This window comes from Heloderma suspectum, chromosome 2 (genome assembly GCF_057233095.1).
Source record: "Heloderma suspectum isolate Gila_16-S chromosome 2, 16-S_ref, whole genome shotgun sequence".
NCBI classification, from domain to species: Eukaryota; Metazoa; Chordata; class Lepidosauria; order Squamata; family Helodermatidae; genus Heloderma; species Heloderma suspectum.
In genome coordinates, this window is record NC_139459.1 from 81581989 (window position 1) to 81598977 (window position 16989).

Below are 16989 nucleotides of genomic sequence, written 5' to 3' on the forward strand. Positions count from 1 at the left end.
CCAAGGTCTGAAGAGCCAAAAGCAGGTAACATTGTTGAAAGCAGGCAGAAGGTTGAATTACAAAGGCAATAGTGCAAGGGGATGGAACTTAGCTAGGCAAGGTCCACTGTAATGAGACAAGTTAAGATTGTACTCTGTGGCTCAGGTTTTCTAAGGCTTGTTGGAGCCAGATTGGTCCATTTGTTGTTGTTCAGTCGTACAGTCGTGTCCGACTCTTCGTGACCCCATGGACCATAGCACGCCAGGCCTTCCTGTCCTCCGCTCTCTCCCGGAGTGTGCTCATGTCCATATTCATTGCATCCGTGATGCTATCTAGCCATCTCATCCTCTGCCGTCCCCTTCTCCTTTTGCCTTCGATCTTTCCCAGCATCAGGGTCTTTCCCAGGGAGTTTTCTCTTCGCATTAGGTGGCCAAAATATTTGAGCTTCAGCTTCAGTATCTGTCCTTCCAATGAGCACTCAGGGTTGATTTCCTTTAGGATTGACTAATTTGACCTCCTTGCAGTCCAGGGGACTCGTAAGAGTCTTCTCCAGCACCACAGTTCGAAAGCATCAATTCTTCAGCGTTCAGCCTTCCTTATAGTCCAGCTCTCACAGCCATACGTTGCTACTGGGAAAACCATAGTTTTGATTATACGAACCTTTGTCGGCAAGATGATGTCTCTGCTTCTTACTATGCTGTTTAGGTTTGCCATAGCTTTCTTCCCAAGGAGCAAGCATCTTTTAATTTCATGGCTACAGTCACCATCTCCAGTGATCTTGGAGCCCAAGAAAATAAAATCTGTCACTGCTTCCATTTCATCCCCTTCTATATGCCAGGAAGTGATGGGGCCAGATGCCATGATCTTCGTTTTTTTAATGTTGAGTTTCAAACCAGCTTTTGCACTCTCCACTTTCACCCTCAACAAGAGGCTCTTTAGATCCTCTTTGCTTTCTGCCATTAGGGTGGTATCGTCTGCGTATCTGAGGTTGTTGATAATTCTCCCGGCAATCTTAATTCCGACTTGTGATTCATCCAGGTCGGCATTTCTCATGATGTACTCTGCATATAAATTAAATAAGCAGGGCGACAATATATAGCCTTGTCATACTCCTTTCCCAATTTTGAACCAATCGGTTGTTCCATGTCTGGTTCTTACTAGGGGTGGACGAAAGTCACTTACCTTTTCTCGCAGTTTGTTCACGGTCGGGGGGAGGTGCTTCGCTGCTCCCTCCGCGAAGTTCAGGCCGGGGGGGGAGGCTTCCCGCCTCGTCTGGCCGAAATTCAGGCCGGGGAGGAGGCTTCCTGCCTCGCCCGGCCGCGAACGCGAAAGTTAAAAAAAACACAAAACAACGCCCCCTGATAGGCTACGTGACGATTCACGTACCCTATCATGGCTAGATCTGCAAAGTCAGCCGTGATAGGCTACGTTAATCGTCATGTAGCCTATCACGGGTGACTTTAAAAAAAAAAAAAAGCGCGTACGCGAATGGCGGCCCCCATAGGGAGCCGCCATTCGCGTTCCTTATTTAGTTGCTGTAGTCTACGTAAATGTTTACGTAGACTACAGCGACCAAATAAGGAACGGGAATGGCGGCTCCCTATGGGGGCCGCCATTATCCGTACACACTTTTTTTTTTTTTTTAAAGTCACCCGTGATAGGCTACGTGACGATTGATGTAGCCTATCATGGCTGACTTTGCAAATCTAGCCGTGATAGGCTACGTGAATCGTCACGTAGCCTATCAGTGGACGGTGTTTTTTTTTTCTTTTATTGGAATGGCAGCGGCGGCAGCCGGTTCCATGTCTGGTTCTTACTGTTGCCTCTTGACCCTCATACAGGTGTCTCAGGAGACAGGTAAGGTGGTCTGGTACGCCCATCTCTTTAGGAATTTGCCACAGTTTGTTGAGATCCACACAAAGGCTTTAGCGTAGTCAATGAAGCAGAAATAGACGTTTTTCTGGAATTCTCTTGCTTTCTCCATGATGCAGCGAATGTTGGTGATTTGATCTCTAGTTCCTCTGCCTCTTCGAAACCCAGCTTGTACTTCCGGTAGTTCTCGGTTCACATACTGCTGAAGCCTAGCTTGTAGGATTTTGAGCATAGCCTTGCTGGCATGTGAAATGAGTGCAATTGTACGGTAGTTTGAACACTTTGGCATTGCCCTTCTTTGGAATGTAAACTGACCTTTTCCAGTCTTGTAGCCAATGTTGAGTGATCCCATTCTATTGTTTTCCTCGATTTCTTTGCATTGTTCATTTAAGAAGGCCTTCTTGTCTCTCCTTGCTATTCTCTGAAACTCTGCATTCTGTTGGATATATCTTCCCCTTTCTCTCTTGCTTTTCATTTCCCTTCTTTCCTCAGCTACTTGTAAAGCCTCATTTCTTTTTCTTTGGGATGGATTGAGTTGCTGCCTCCTGAACAACGCTACAGACCTCCGTCCATAGTTCCTCAGGCACTCTGTCTATCAGGTCTAATCTCTTAAATCTATTCATCACCTCCACTGAATATTCATAAGGCTATGATTTAGGTCATACCTGAATGGTTTAATGGTTTTCCCTACGTTCTTCAATTTAAGCCAAAATTTTGCAAGAAGCAGCTCATGATCTGAGCCACAGTTAGCTCCAGGTCTTGTTCTAGGGATGGCGGAGAATTTCTGAGAATTTCTCCACGAATCTCAGTGAGGCCGAATGCCAATGCATTCGGCCCCCCGAAATTGGTGGTGAAATTCTCCGCCACCCCTCCGCCACCCCCCTGGGATGGGACTTACCTCCTGCGAATGTCCCTCTCGGTGGCGGGTCCCAGTGGCGGTTCGGCGGGGGCAGCGGCTGGTCTTCCGACCGGCTGCCGCCGCCGCCATTACAAAATAAAGTAAAAAAAACACAAAACCCCATGATAGGCTAAGTAACGATTAACGTAGCCTATCACAGCTAGATTTCCAAAGTCAGCCGTGATAGGCTACGTTAATCGTCATGTAGCCTATCACGGGTGACTTTGGGAAAAAAAAAAAGCGCGTACGCAAATGGCAGCGCCCATGGGCAGCCGCCATTTGCGTACGCGCTTCCCCCCCCAAAGTCACCCATGATAGGCTATGTGACGATTAACGTAGCCTATCACGGCTGACTTTGGAAATCTAGCCGTGATAGGCTACGTTAATCGTTACGTAGCCTATCACGGGTTTCCCCCCCCACTTTTTGTTTCATGGCCGGGGAGACGGGGCGCTTCTCCCAGGCCTGAATTTCGGCTGGGCGAGGTGGGACGCCTCCTCCTCCTTGCCTGAACTTCGGGGGGAGAAGCGAAGCACCTCCCCCCCCTGCGAAAAAAGCTGCAGGAAAAGGTAAGTCCCTTTCATACATCCCTCGTTTTTACGGACTGCATAGAGCTTCTCCATCTTTGGCTGCAAAGTACATAATAGAGCTGATTTTGATATTGTCCATCTGGTGATGTCCATGTGTACAGTCGCCTCCTGTGCTGTTGGAAAAGAGTGTTTGCTATGATCAGCTTGTTCTCTTGGCAAAACTCTATTGGTCCATAGGGTCAGCTAACTGAGTATAAAGTCCCACTACAACCTAGATCAGGGGTACGCAATCTGGTGCTCCCCAGATGTTTTGGAATACAATTCCCATTGGCCCCATCCAGGATGGCCAATAGTCAGGAATGCTGAGGATTGTATTCCAAAACATCTGGAGGGCACCAGGCTGAGGGAAGGCTGGCTTATATTTTTGGAAGCTGCTGAGAGGGCCAGGAAAATCAGCAGGATTTTCTCCCAGTTAAGGTAATCCACAAAGACATACAAGACAATCTTGGTCCCAAAACTAGGTCAGAAGCCAGACTGAAAAACTGTCAATGAGTCTCATTCAAGAATACCTGGAGTTGGACTGCCACTACATGCTCAAGCACCTTACACAAATATGATACATTTTGCACTAGCCAATATTAATTCTGGTACATGAGATATAATGATAGTTAGCCTCCTTCACTGCCAACAGAAGAACTCCTTCTCTTAGGGTGCAATCCTATATCCACTTACCTGGGAGAAAGCCCCATTAATGGGGCTTGCATTTGGGTCAACATGTATAGGACCTCACTGTTAGTGATGCATTATTAACAACCACCACCAACAGCAAGCCACCAATAATCTGCAAAGGACATGGATTGAGTATGTATGTGGTAGACCTCACTTATCCAAGGATCCTTCCCACATACTCAGGCTATACAGATGGGAAAGTACCCATATAAAAATATGAAGTTGTTTTCTCAGTTTGCATGTCAGCGCAGTGCTATTTCAACCCCAATAGTTAAAAAAATGAAGGGGGAAACTTGATGTAGGTCTGGAGATATAAACTTTTTCAATACTTATGCAGCAAAAGATGTTCTTGCTTTCTAAATGTACTAAGAGTCAATATTTCATACCAAATTAGAAGTTGGTCAATTTGGAATTTGCTGCAGTCGTACTTTCTTTTTGTGTCCTGTCTGTGAAAAGGCACTTGTTGACCTTGACTAGCAGAGAAATTATGAATGTGATATTGGAGCACCCTGAGGGCAACCACTCAGAGGTATTACTGTCTAATATTTAATTATATTTAACATGCATCCAAATTGCCCTTGAGTTGCAGAAGCATGTAAAAAGCTCACCAACCCGCTGTTTCACTTTAACTTTAAAGCAGATGTATTTTTAATTCCTGAACATGTTTGTTTATTAAAGGTCTCCCTGGCTGAAGTATCATATAAAGACTCTGTAAGTAATTTTATTACACAATTATAAGCCCCTGTAAAGGAGGTGTGAAATGAAAATATCAGCAGCTGTGCTCACTGGCAAAAGTATAATACTCTTTAAAAGAAAGGCATAGCCAGGAAATCATGTAGGTTTCAGACTTCCAAAAGCAAAGAAAAACATCCAAAAAAGAACGTCATCTTTCCTCTAGAGGTATTCAAGGCACTTGAGAACTCCTGATTTTAAATTGTGCCGTTAGAGACACAGATGACCAGTGTGGATTGCTACACTGCTGGATTACTTTTAACGTTCTTTTAAGAAGCACTTCAATCGGGTATAGTTTTGGCAAGACTCCTAACAATGTCTTCTTTCATAAAATAAATAAATATCCAAAATGTCTATAAAAACAATTGTGAGAAAGCAAAGTTTATTCCCAGTTAAAATGTGACTCAGTCCAAAACAGGAAGTGTGATTGATCCAAGAAGGCATATGTAAAGGCATTTAACAAGAGAAACATGCAAGTGGATACTTCTTCATTCACACTGAGAACACCCAGAGAAGGAAGCCTCATTCCACTGGCTCTGAGAACACAGGAGCTTACGATTCCCACATGGAACACCTGCTCTTCATTCATTTTAAGGCTGGGAACTGCATACGTGTGCATCTCTGTTGATTGTATTTAGCTGTCATTGATATTGAAGTGAACATAAACCCTTGGTGGTGCAGGAGTTCCCTGCATGCTCCAGAATCTCCAGAATACAATGGGGGGGGGGAAAACAGAGGGCCAAGGGTGGATCCAGTAGGATCTCTATGGGAGGAGGAAGCATGGAAGGAAGGACAGGAAGACTCCATTGCTTATAGCAGGGGTGGGCAACCTTTTGTTCTGTTGAGGGCTGCACTGCTTGTGGTTAATTTGTCAGAGGCTGCATGGAAGGGACTGAAGTCATCAGTGGACAGGGCCAGAACCAAAAGTGTGTGTGTGTGGGGGATCATTCTCTTTCTGCCACTTCCTTCTGTCTTTTTCTGCCAACCACTTCCTATCTCCCCCTTTTCCTTTCTGCCCAACAGGCAGCCAGGGGAAGGACAGGTGGCTTTTGCCAGAGGTCTGAACTGTTTGCAGAAGACTTTCCAAATTAGGCTGAGGGCTACAAGTTGCCCACCCCTAGGTTATGGGATCCACATCAGGATTGATAACTGAGGTCAATGACTGCAGGCTTAAGGTTTTCCCCAGTTGTAATAAACATGGTCCAGGTAGTCATTTGCATCCCAAGTACCCCTTCTTTACTGAGTGATAACTGAAACCATTTCAATAACCAGGACAAGACTGTCTCCTCTCCTCAGACAGTGATTTACAGTCAAATTAGAAATCTGTAGGGGGAGCCAAATAGGACAGAGTTCTTCTGTTTTAGACAGTATGAGGACATCTCACTATTACAGAATATGGAATGAGGCCACCATTCCATCTCTTTTAAAATAAATGATACAACAGCTGTCACACTGAAAAGAATTTTGGTCAAACAAATAGTTTGACAGATGGCAACAACTGGCAAAAAATAACACAGGTCTTCACTTGGCGGAGAATCTGAGGGCAGCTGATAACTAACAAAGAAGAGAGAAAAGGACGGCAGATGGATTTTCACTCAGACTGATTCTCCAACATCCTTCAACAGCTTGTTGAATGCTGTTCAGCATAATGAAAGCTGGTTTTACTCAATCTTCACACCTCGTGTCAGATTAATGTAACATAGAGGTACATACCAAAGGGAGCATGCCTGAGATGTTTGGAAGGCCTAAACTTGGTACCCTTTATGCAAATTGAGTTGTTAGGATGGGATCGATTGATTCCACAGAATATCATCCCCCAACATGACACCGATAGTAAGTGGTAAATAATATGCCACTTCTTTACTCATCACCCAATAAAAACAACCACCACCCAGACCCAGCTATTCTCTGGATGAACACAGAACCCCTCTTACCCAGTTTCATAACATCTGATTTCCAATGACTCTCATGTCAGTGGGGTAGTGAATCTGCTCCGGGTTTCAATTAGAACTCTAGAGAAAAGGCCTACAACTCCCAGCATGCCCCAGCCAGCAATGCAATGCTGGCTGGGGCATGCTGGGAGTTGTAGGCCTTTTCTCTGTCGAAACACGCATAGGATTGCACCCTAAAGGAGCTATGTTGCCTTCATAACTTTCACACCTTGGATAGCTCCTTTAGAGTTGTGACTGGAACCACCAGACTCCACTGCTGTTTTCTCTTTCCTAATAAACAGAGAACAGCTGTTTGGAGAGTGGGCAAACATTCCTGAGAAAGAGAAAACAGAAAGGCACTGATCAAGATCCCATGGGTAGTAGCTCAGTGATATCTTTATCTTTCTACTGATATTTAAAAGTTATGAAGGCAATATTGCATGGTCATCTCCCATGCACTCCTGAGCACTTCACAGTGTTTGGACACATTCAGAGTGCTTCATGTAATTATCTCAGTCATCCTTACAACAAGCCTGTAAGGTAGGTAAGTATCCCCGTATTGCAGATGGGAGGGGGTGGGGCTGAGTGTGTCTTGCCTAAGGCCAATTAGTGTCAGCTTGAGCTTGTAATGGCTAGAGGAAAGTTAGAACTGGAGATGTCCCTAGGGATTCTTTTGCTCTTTTGTAGAGCATCCAGGTTTACTCCGATGTCAGTTCCATTAATTTCAGTGAGACTTACTCCCATGTGAGGACTGAAGCCTCAACCATTGCACCAGCTCTCACTCTTATACGTGCTCAGAAACTAAGAACTCCAGTGTCTCAGAACCCAAAATTTAACATTCTGAAAGGTGGTTGGAAATCATAATTCAGAACCTGCCTTTGTCAGTCCCTTCTCTTAATTTGGTGAGGTCCTCACCCAATGGCCTGTTTTCCACAAACCCATAAGTCTGGAGTCCTATACCCACTTATCTGGGAGTAAGCCCCACTGAACTCATTAGGGCTTACTTCTGAATTGACATGTATAGGATTGCACTCTTAATACTGTTCACATGTTCAAAATAAGGAACAAGGATGGTTATTTATTAATTCCTTTACTAAAAGGATATGAAGTATTTTGAACAAAATGGTGCATACAGTAAATTTTAAAAATTTACAAAACCAATAACACTGCACATTTTGATATTATTTTAGATTATTAAAAACCAAAATCTGTGGTGAATCCCTTCATGCTTCACTCCAGCTAACAGACACTCCCCACTTGCCCCAAATCCCTGCTAATACGATAAGCTGATTGAAAACAAAGACAAACTTCCTCCACTTACTCGGCTGTACCAGCCCCAAGTTTAGCACTGAGGCCACATTTCAGAACATTCATAACTGCCCTGCGGTTTCTTTTCAAAGTCATTATAGCATCCAGACAGTTAACTGGCGGCAGTTGGAGCAGTGCAGATGGCTGGCTGCTGTTGGCATTCTCCTTTCCAGCCAGTGTCAGGGCTAAGATGGAAGGAAGTGGGTCAGCAGCAGATAGAGAGCTTGCAGGAGTCAAGAGGTGAGATGGACAAACACTTTCTCCTCCTGGTTCTCACCCTCAAACATTGTTGGTTTTGGCTGCCCCACATCCCTTTTACATTATGAATTTTATTTATATAATGCTTAACAATTTTTTTTCAAAAGTAGTAAAAGCCAGTATAGTGTAATGGTTAGAGCGTGGGGCTGGGACTGAGGAGACCTGGGTTCAAGCCATGAAGCTCATTGGGTGACTTTGGGCCAGTCACTGACTCTCAGCCTAACCTACCCCACAAGGATGTTGTCAGGATAAAATGGAGGGGAGGAGGATCATGTATGCCACCTTAGGCTCCTTGGAGGAAAAGGCAGGATATAACTGTAACAAATAAACAAATAAATAAATGCAATATGATACAAAAACAAAAATCACAAACACAAAAAAATATAAAAATAATAAAAGTGTCCGTTTCAACTCGTATCTAAAACAAGTCCCCAAGTTTATTATTTTTGTGTAATTGATATAAGGAACTTTCAGTGGTGTTGGACACTTGGCTATTTACCTTTCATATGCTAGCTTTCATTCCACTTTTTAACTGCTGGTTGTACTACTTTAGGGTGCAATCCTATGCAGGTTTAAGGCAGAAAAAAAGGGTCCTACAACTCCCAGGATGCCCCAGCCAGCTGACTGGGGCATGCTGGGAGTTGTAAGACCCTTTTTTTTCTGATCCTGCATAGGATTGTGCCTTTACTGTTTTAGCTGCTGCCACTGACCTGGGACTCTTTTGTGAAAGGTAGGGTAACCTCAATAACTAACTAAGAATAGATGCTAGAGTGCACACAGAATGAAAGAAAGTTTGGAAGAAAAAGTATATCGAGGTTGGACTGGCCCTGACCTTCCAAGTGACTTTGTACACTACTCAGTATTGCTTTTGCCAATCCAAATGCAGGAGTGATGAATACCATGGCACTGCAAGTTGAATGTATCAGTTGTAATGAATGCAATCAAATCCATGGTGATGGTGCCTGGGGAGAAGGAGAAAGCTGCATAGGTGATACCCGCAGGAGGCAGGGCAATGAAAAGAACTTGAAAAAAAAATCCCCATTTACCTTTATTGCTAGATAGATCACAGCAGATGGTAAGACAAGCATTAAGGATTTAAAAGCAAGCCATTTATTCTTCTGGGTTTCAAAGATGCAGTGAAGTATATTGAAACTACAACTGTTATGTTTGACAACAATAAAACAAGTCTATAGGGCAGATAACATGCTGAGCAGAGATAACCGACAACTCTGAAGCCTACACAGCCTCCCTTTAAAGTCAGATGGCTGCAAATGCTATGCAGAAATTATATTGCAACACAGGTGAATTATATGGCAAAGCATCAAAGACAGTGCTGAAATACTGAGCACCACCTGGCAGGTAAGCCAATAAGCCATATGGAAGAACTAGGTCATTCTGTATTTTATGGCAATTGGCCCTAAGAGTGTATTTTATGGAATTCTACATTGTTGAATTATTTAAAATAATTCCCTCTCATAGCAAGCTTGGGTAGTCAAGCCTATCAGTTTAGAACTGAAATGAGGACACCCAAAAATAACACAGTGGTTCTGCATACCCAGAGTATACAAACAACCCAGAGTTTGAACTCATGGCTTGTGGTTGGGTTAAAACTCTGGATTGTTTGTCCCTCAACAACCGAGATTTCAGGGTTTGGACATCTCATCAAATGAAGGGCATTTCAAACAAGGTTGTTTGAGAAAATGGATGTGAAGCAGAAGTGGCAAGTGGGTGGACGGCAGTGCATTCACTCACTCCTACATGACCACAATAATTCATGGGTTAAACAACCTATGAATTGCCATTACATGCAAACCAGGTCAGTATGAGAGATTAAAGAGCCCTGAAAAAATAATGTGTTGCCATTATTCATCAGTGTATTTGACAGCATTGTTTTAGTTTCTCAGTGGTTAAGCATAGTAACTGAAAATGTCCATGGCATCACAGCACTAATACAGTTGCATTGTACAGCCATATTTGGCTCACACATGATTAAATTATCAGCAATAACAGTCTTTCTATGCCATTTTTAGTGTTGCACTTTAATCCGGAACATAATGCAAACCTTTGTCATATTTTGTTGTTGTTGAAAGGAGAAAAAAAACCTCCTGAGGCAAATGCTATTTTCTAATATCCTAAAATTATTAATGCATCAAAAACCTTCCCTGCCCTCCACAAAAAATCTGGCAGCAGTTGAAATATTGAGCTTAGAAATCAGTGACAAAAGATGGGTTAAATGAGAGATAGATTAGCATGGAAAGAAAAACATTTTCATCCAGCAGAGTCTAAGTAGCAGCACTCACAGAGCTGCACACAACCCAACATTGTGTGAGGATTATTTGCTCTGTATTCTGCATTTGTCTGGGGACTGCGGGGAAATGGAAGTATAAGAAAATTAGCAATTTTATGCTAAACTGAATGTGTGTTATCAAGAAATACCAGCAAGGTTTGAAAAACACACTCATTAGCACTGCAAAAGAACAGAAAGAGTAGATATTAGGAAGGGAAGTAGTTATCTGCATGATTCCAAATTATACAAAGATTGGTGTGTAAAGCCTTGATCACATAAATATGCAGAGAGAAGGGAAAAAACCCATAAGGCTCCAAATAATGAAGGCTGGAAGCACGCTATTACTGTAAGAAAACCCAAGATTTGTCACTATGAAGGAATCCATTTGCATGGTGGGTGTTTCAGAGTTGGTGTATAGCATCCCACAGACTCACACAGGCCCTGCCATCCAAACAAACTTAGGGTGCAATCCTATGCATGCTTAGATGGAAAAAAAGGCCCACAACGCCCAGCATGCCCCAGCCAGCCATGCTGCTTGGGGCATGCTGGGCATTGTAGGCCTTTTTTCCGTCTAAACATGCATAGAATTGGGGCTTTAAGTTTTATTTAAACAAAGCCTTTCCACTGAGCTCTCTCACGCAGTGGCCTCTCTCTCCTCAGGCCAGGAGCAGTGGGTGTTGCCCTCAGCTAGGGATGTTGGAGAAATCCACAATGGAATCAAATGGGTTTGGATATTCATGAATCTGGCTTTCCCCCTTTTGGGCAGATTCTGCAGACTTGCAGGCCGTTTTTCTAACTTTGGGAAATTTGCACAAATTTTTGCATAGAAAAATACATTAAAAAACGGCCAAAAATGTAAAATTTCCCCATACGCTAAAGCGTGAAAATGTGCATTTTGGGAGAATTTGTGCATTTTTTGCATATGTGCATTTGTGGAAAGTCAAAAACTGAAAATATCAAATTGCGTCGATGGGCAGATGATGGAACAAAAGGTGCCTGACAAGCCATGAGACACAGACAGAACAGATTTTGCACAATCCATATATTCCTATCCTCAACCACTTCATGTTTCCTCCCAGGCAGCACAGCCCACTCAGGCTGAATCTAGTACTTCTTTCATGTTGTTACATCCCTTCTCTTTTGAGAAAAAACAAACAAAACAAAATAGAAAAATAAACTGGAACTTTACGCATAATCTTTCAGGTGTGCAGATCTCTTAATACTCTCCCACTTCAAGTATGCCCGGGTTCAGTGATGACATCCTTCAGTTTCCATCCTTTATTATGCTCCTTTGTAGATTCAGAGTGTGTCCTTGCTACAATCTCTTCTGCTGCATTCATCTCCTCTGGACTATCTTGGGTGTGTCTCTGCCCTGGTCAGCACATGGCAAGGTTTCCCTGCTTGATTCATCCTACAGGATCTTCTGCTGGTTACATGCTTGGCCCTCATTCATATTCATAGCATCACCCGATTCTTCTGTTGTTTTCCTTAGACGTCTTCTGTTACCTTTCAGTGTTTGCCCACTGTCCATCTGTTCCTTATATGATCATGGGTTATCATGTGGAATTACTGTTGCTTTGTGCCAGATTCTGTCCTCTTTGTTAAGAGTCGGACTCTCGCTGTGTCCCCTGGCTCTCATAGCCTCCCACTTGTTGGAAAAGGTGTCTTTGTTCTTTGACTCATTAACTAATGTGCTGGACTTTGTATATCATACTTCTACAGATGCATCCCCTTCATGGATCACTGCCTTGTTGTGGCGAAGGGGCTTGCGTAACTCAGTGAAGCCATAAGCTATACTATGCAGGGCCACCCAAGACGGACAGGTCATGGCAGAGGGTTCTGACAAAATGTGGTCCACTGGAGAAGGAAATGGCAACCCACTCCAGTATTCTTGCCAAGAAAACCCCATGAAACGTATCACAAGGCTAAAAGAGATGACGCCGGAAGATGAACCCCTCAGGTCGGAAGGTGTCCAATATGCTACTGGGGAAGAGCAGAGGGTATTTCCAAGTAGCGCCAGAAAGAGTGAAGCGGCTGGGCCAAACCCGAAAGGACACTCAGCTGTGGATGTGTCTGGCGGTGAAAAGAAAATCCGATGCTGTAAAGAACAATATTGTTTAGGAACCTGGAATGTCAGATCAATGAATCAAGGTAAGCTGGAGGTGGTCAAACATGAGATGGCAAGATTGAACATCGACATCTTGGGAATCAGCGAACTAAAATGGACAGGCATGGGCGAATTTAATTCAGGTGACCATCATATCTACTATTGTGGGCAAGAATCCCTTAGAAGAAATGGAGTAGCACTCATCGTCAACAAAAGGGTGGGAAAAGCAGTACTGGGGTACAATCTTAAAAATGGTAGAATGATCTCAGTACGAATCCAAGGCAAACCATTCAACATCACAGTAATTCAAGTCTATGCCCCAACCACTGAGGCTGAAGAAGCTGAGGTTGATCGGTTCTATGAAGACCTACAACACCTTCTAGAACTAACACCCAAAAAAGATGTCCTCTTCATCATAGGGGATTGGAATGCTAAAGTAGGAAGTCAAGAAATCACCGGGATAACAGGCAGGCATGGCCTTGGTGTACCAAATGAAGCAGGACAAAAGCTAATAGAGTTTTGCCAAGAGAACATGCTGATCATAGCAAACACTCTTTTCTAACAGCATAAGAGGCGACTCTACACATGGACGTCACCAGATGGTCAATATCGAAATCAGATTGATTATGTCCTTTGCAGCCAAAGATGGAGAAGCTCCATACAGTCAGTAAAAACAAGACCTGGAGCTGACTGTGGCTCAGATCATGAGCTGCTTCTTGCAAAATTTCGGCTTAAATTGAAGAACGTCGGGAAAACCACTAAACCATTCAGGTATGACCTCAGTCATATCCCTTCTGAATATACAGTGGAGGTGAGGAATAGATTTCAGGGATTAGACCTGATAGACAGAGTGCCTGAGGAACTATGGACGGAGGTCCGTAACATTGTTCAGGAGGCAGCAACAAAATCCGTCCCAAAGAAAAAGAAATGCAAGAAAGCCAAGTGGCTGTCTGATGAGGCTTTACAAGTAGCTCATGAAAGAAGGGAAGAGAAAAGCAAGGGAGAAAGGGGAAGATATACCCAACTGAATGCAGAGTTCCAGAGAATAGCAAGGAGAGACAAGAAGGCCTTCTTCAATGAACAATGCAAAGAAATCGAGGAAAACAACAGAATGGGAAAGACTAGAGATCTCTTCAAGAAAATTGGAGATCTCAAGGGAACGTTTTGTGCAAAGACGGGCATGATCAAGGACAAAGAAGGCAGGGACCTAACAGAAGCAGATGAGATTAAGAAGAGGTGGCAAGAATACACAGAAGAACTATACAGGAAAGATCTGAATGTCCCTGATAGCCATGATAGTGCCGTCACTGAACTTGAGCCGGACATCCTAGAGAGTGAAGTCAAGTGGGCCTTAGGAAGCATTAGTAACAACAAAGCTAGCGGAGATGACAGTATTCCAGCTGAGCTATTTAAAATCCTAAAAGATGATGCTGTTAAAGTGATGCATTCAATATGCCAACAAATCTGGAACACTCAACAGTGGCCACAAGACTGGAAAAGGTCAGTTTACATTCCAATTCCAAAGAAGGGCAACGCCAAAGAGTGTTCAAACTACCGCACAATTGCGCTCATTTCACATGCCAGCAAGGTGATGCTCAAAATCCTACAAGCTAGGCTTCAGCAGTATGCGAACCGAGAACTACCGGAAGTACAAGCTGGGTTTCGAAGAGGCAGAGGAACTAGAGATCAAATCGCCAACATTCGCTGCATCATGGAGAAAGCAAGAGAATTCCAGAAAAACGTCTATTTCTGCTTCATTGACTACGCTAAAGCCTTTGATTGTGTGGATCACAACAAACTGTGGCAAATTCTGAAAGTGATGGGAGTACCAGACCACCTTACCCGTCTCCTGAGAAACCTGTACGAGGGTCAAGAAGCAACAGTAAGAACCAGACATGGAACAACCAATTGGTTCAAAATTGGGAAAGGAGTACGACAAGGCTGCATATTGTCACCCTGCTTATTTAACTTATATGCAGAGTACATCATGAGAAATGCCGGGTTGGATGAATCAGAGGTCGGAATTAAGATTGCCGGGAGAATTATCAACAACCTCCGATATGCAGACGATACCACCCTAATGGCAGAAAGCGAAGAGGATCTCAAGAGCCTCTTGTTGAGGGTGAAAGAGGAGAGTGCAAAAGCTGGTTTGAAACTCAACATTAAAAAAACTAAGATCATGGCATCTGGCCCTATCACTTCCTGGCATATAGAAGGGGAAGAAATGGAAGCAGTGACAGATTTTACTTTCTTGGGCTCCAAGATCACCGCAGACGGTGACTGTAGCCATGAAATTAAAAGACGCTTGCTCCTTGGAAGGAAAGCTATGGCAAACCTAGACAGCATAGTAAGAAGCAGAGACATCACCTTGCCGACAAAGGTCCGTCTAATCAAAGCTATGGTTTTCCCAGTAGTAATGTATGGCTGTGAGAGCTGGACTATAAGGAAGGCTGAGCGCCGAAGAATCGATGCTTTCGAACTGTGGTGCTGGAGAAGACTCTTACGAGTCCCCTGGACTGCAAGGAGGTCAAATCAGTCCATCCTAAAGGAAATCAACCCTGAGTGCTCATTGGAAGGACAGATAATGAAGCTGAAGCTCAAATATTTTGGCCACCTAATGCGAAGAGAAAACTCCCTGGAAAAGACCCTGATGCTGGGAAAGACTGAAGGCAAAAGGAGAAGGGGACGGCAGAGGATGAGATGGCTAGATAGCATCACGGATGCAATGAATATGAACTTGAGCACGCTCCGGGAGAGAGCGCAGGACAGGAAGGCCTGGCATGCTATGGTCCATGGGGTCACGAAGAGTCGGACACGACTGAACGACTGAACAACAACAACAACAACAGATGCATCATCATGCATTGTAGATGCTGTGGTGCACTGAATAAGGGTTTTTTTCCATATATTTTCCAGAGGTTATGGTGTAGTGTGTCTATACATTCTTAAAAGCTGATTAGTCTCTTCCAATGGAATATCAGGGTTCATTACGTGATGGAACGGGCACCACAGTCTAATTGAAATGGTAATGCTTTATCTCCCAGGCACATGGTTGCATATAGTTATTTAGGTTTTCCTGTTGGCTTTTGCTGGAGCATATTTACTACTTGATTTGTTACCCACAGATTGTCTTCACCTTCACTGTCACTCTTCATATTTACAGTGTGCACTCTAGCTTTGGTTTTTTTTTATGTTTTGATAGATGCTTGGATGCATAGTGGTTAAGTTTGTCACAACTGTGGCATTTCTTCCCTTAAGCTGGGCAACTCTCTTTTTGTCTTGCATGTTTCCCCAGACAGTACTTATATTGCTCTATGGTGTTCAGTGTCGTCCTTATATCCATTTCTTTCTATCTTTTTTCTGTACTATATGGGCAGGTTCCACTGTCTGTCCTTCCAGGGCTCTAATCCTATCTTTGGAGAGCCAGTGCGGTGTAGTGGCTAGAGGGTTGGACTGGGAGTCGGGAGATCCGGGTTCTAGTCCCCACTTGGCCACGGAAGCTCACTGGGTGACTTTGGGCCAGTCACAGACTCTCAGCCCAACCCACCTCACAGGGTTGTTGTTGTGAGGATAAAATGGAGAGGAGGAGGATTCTGTGCACTGCCTTGGGTTCCTTAAGGAGGAAAAAGGATGGGATATAAATGTAATAAATAATAAATACATTTCTCTCCCTCTCTCAAAATACTAGAACCCAGGGTCATCCCATGAAGGTGGGAGATTCAGGACAGATAAAAGGAAGTACTTCTTCACACAGCACACAGTTAAACTATGGAATTCATTGCCACAGGATGTAGTGATGGCTACCAATTTGGAAGGCTTTAAAAGGGGGTTGGACAAATTCTTGGAAGAAAAGGCTATCAATGGTTACTAATCTTGATGGCTATGTGCTACCTCCAGAACCAGAGGCAGTGAGCTTTTGTAGTGTACACCAGTTGCTGGGGAACATGGGTGGGAGGGTGCTGTTGTGCTCATGCCCTGCTTTTGGGTTCCTGGTCAACAGCTGGTTGGCCACTGTGTGAACAGAATGCTGGACTAGATGGACCCTTGGTCTGATCCAGCATGGCTCTTCTTATGTTATGTTCTTAAATAATAAACTCAGCTCCACTGCAAAGCTCCAAGCTTTTCTCTAAGATCAAGTCTGCTTCCCTCAGCAATCTCTTTCATACTTTAATGTCCTGGGGGTTGTCTCCATGAGTGATTTACTGAGAGTTTGCTGCATTTGGAGGTCATTTAGGGCACATGACATCATAGCCATCCCACAGCCACTCCAGAGTTTTGCACCGAAAAACCGGTTTTTCTGAGACTATAGTTTGTTTTCCTTAGTTTGGCTTGTCTACACTTCTGTTGCGGTGTGCACCA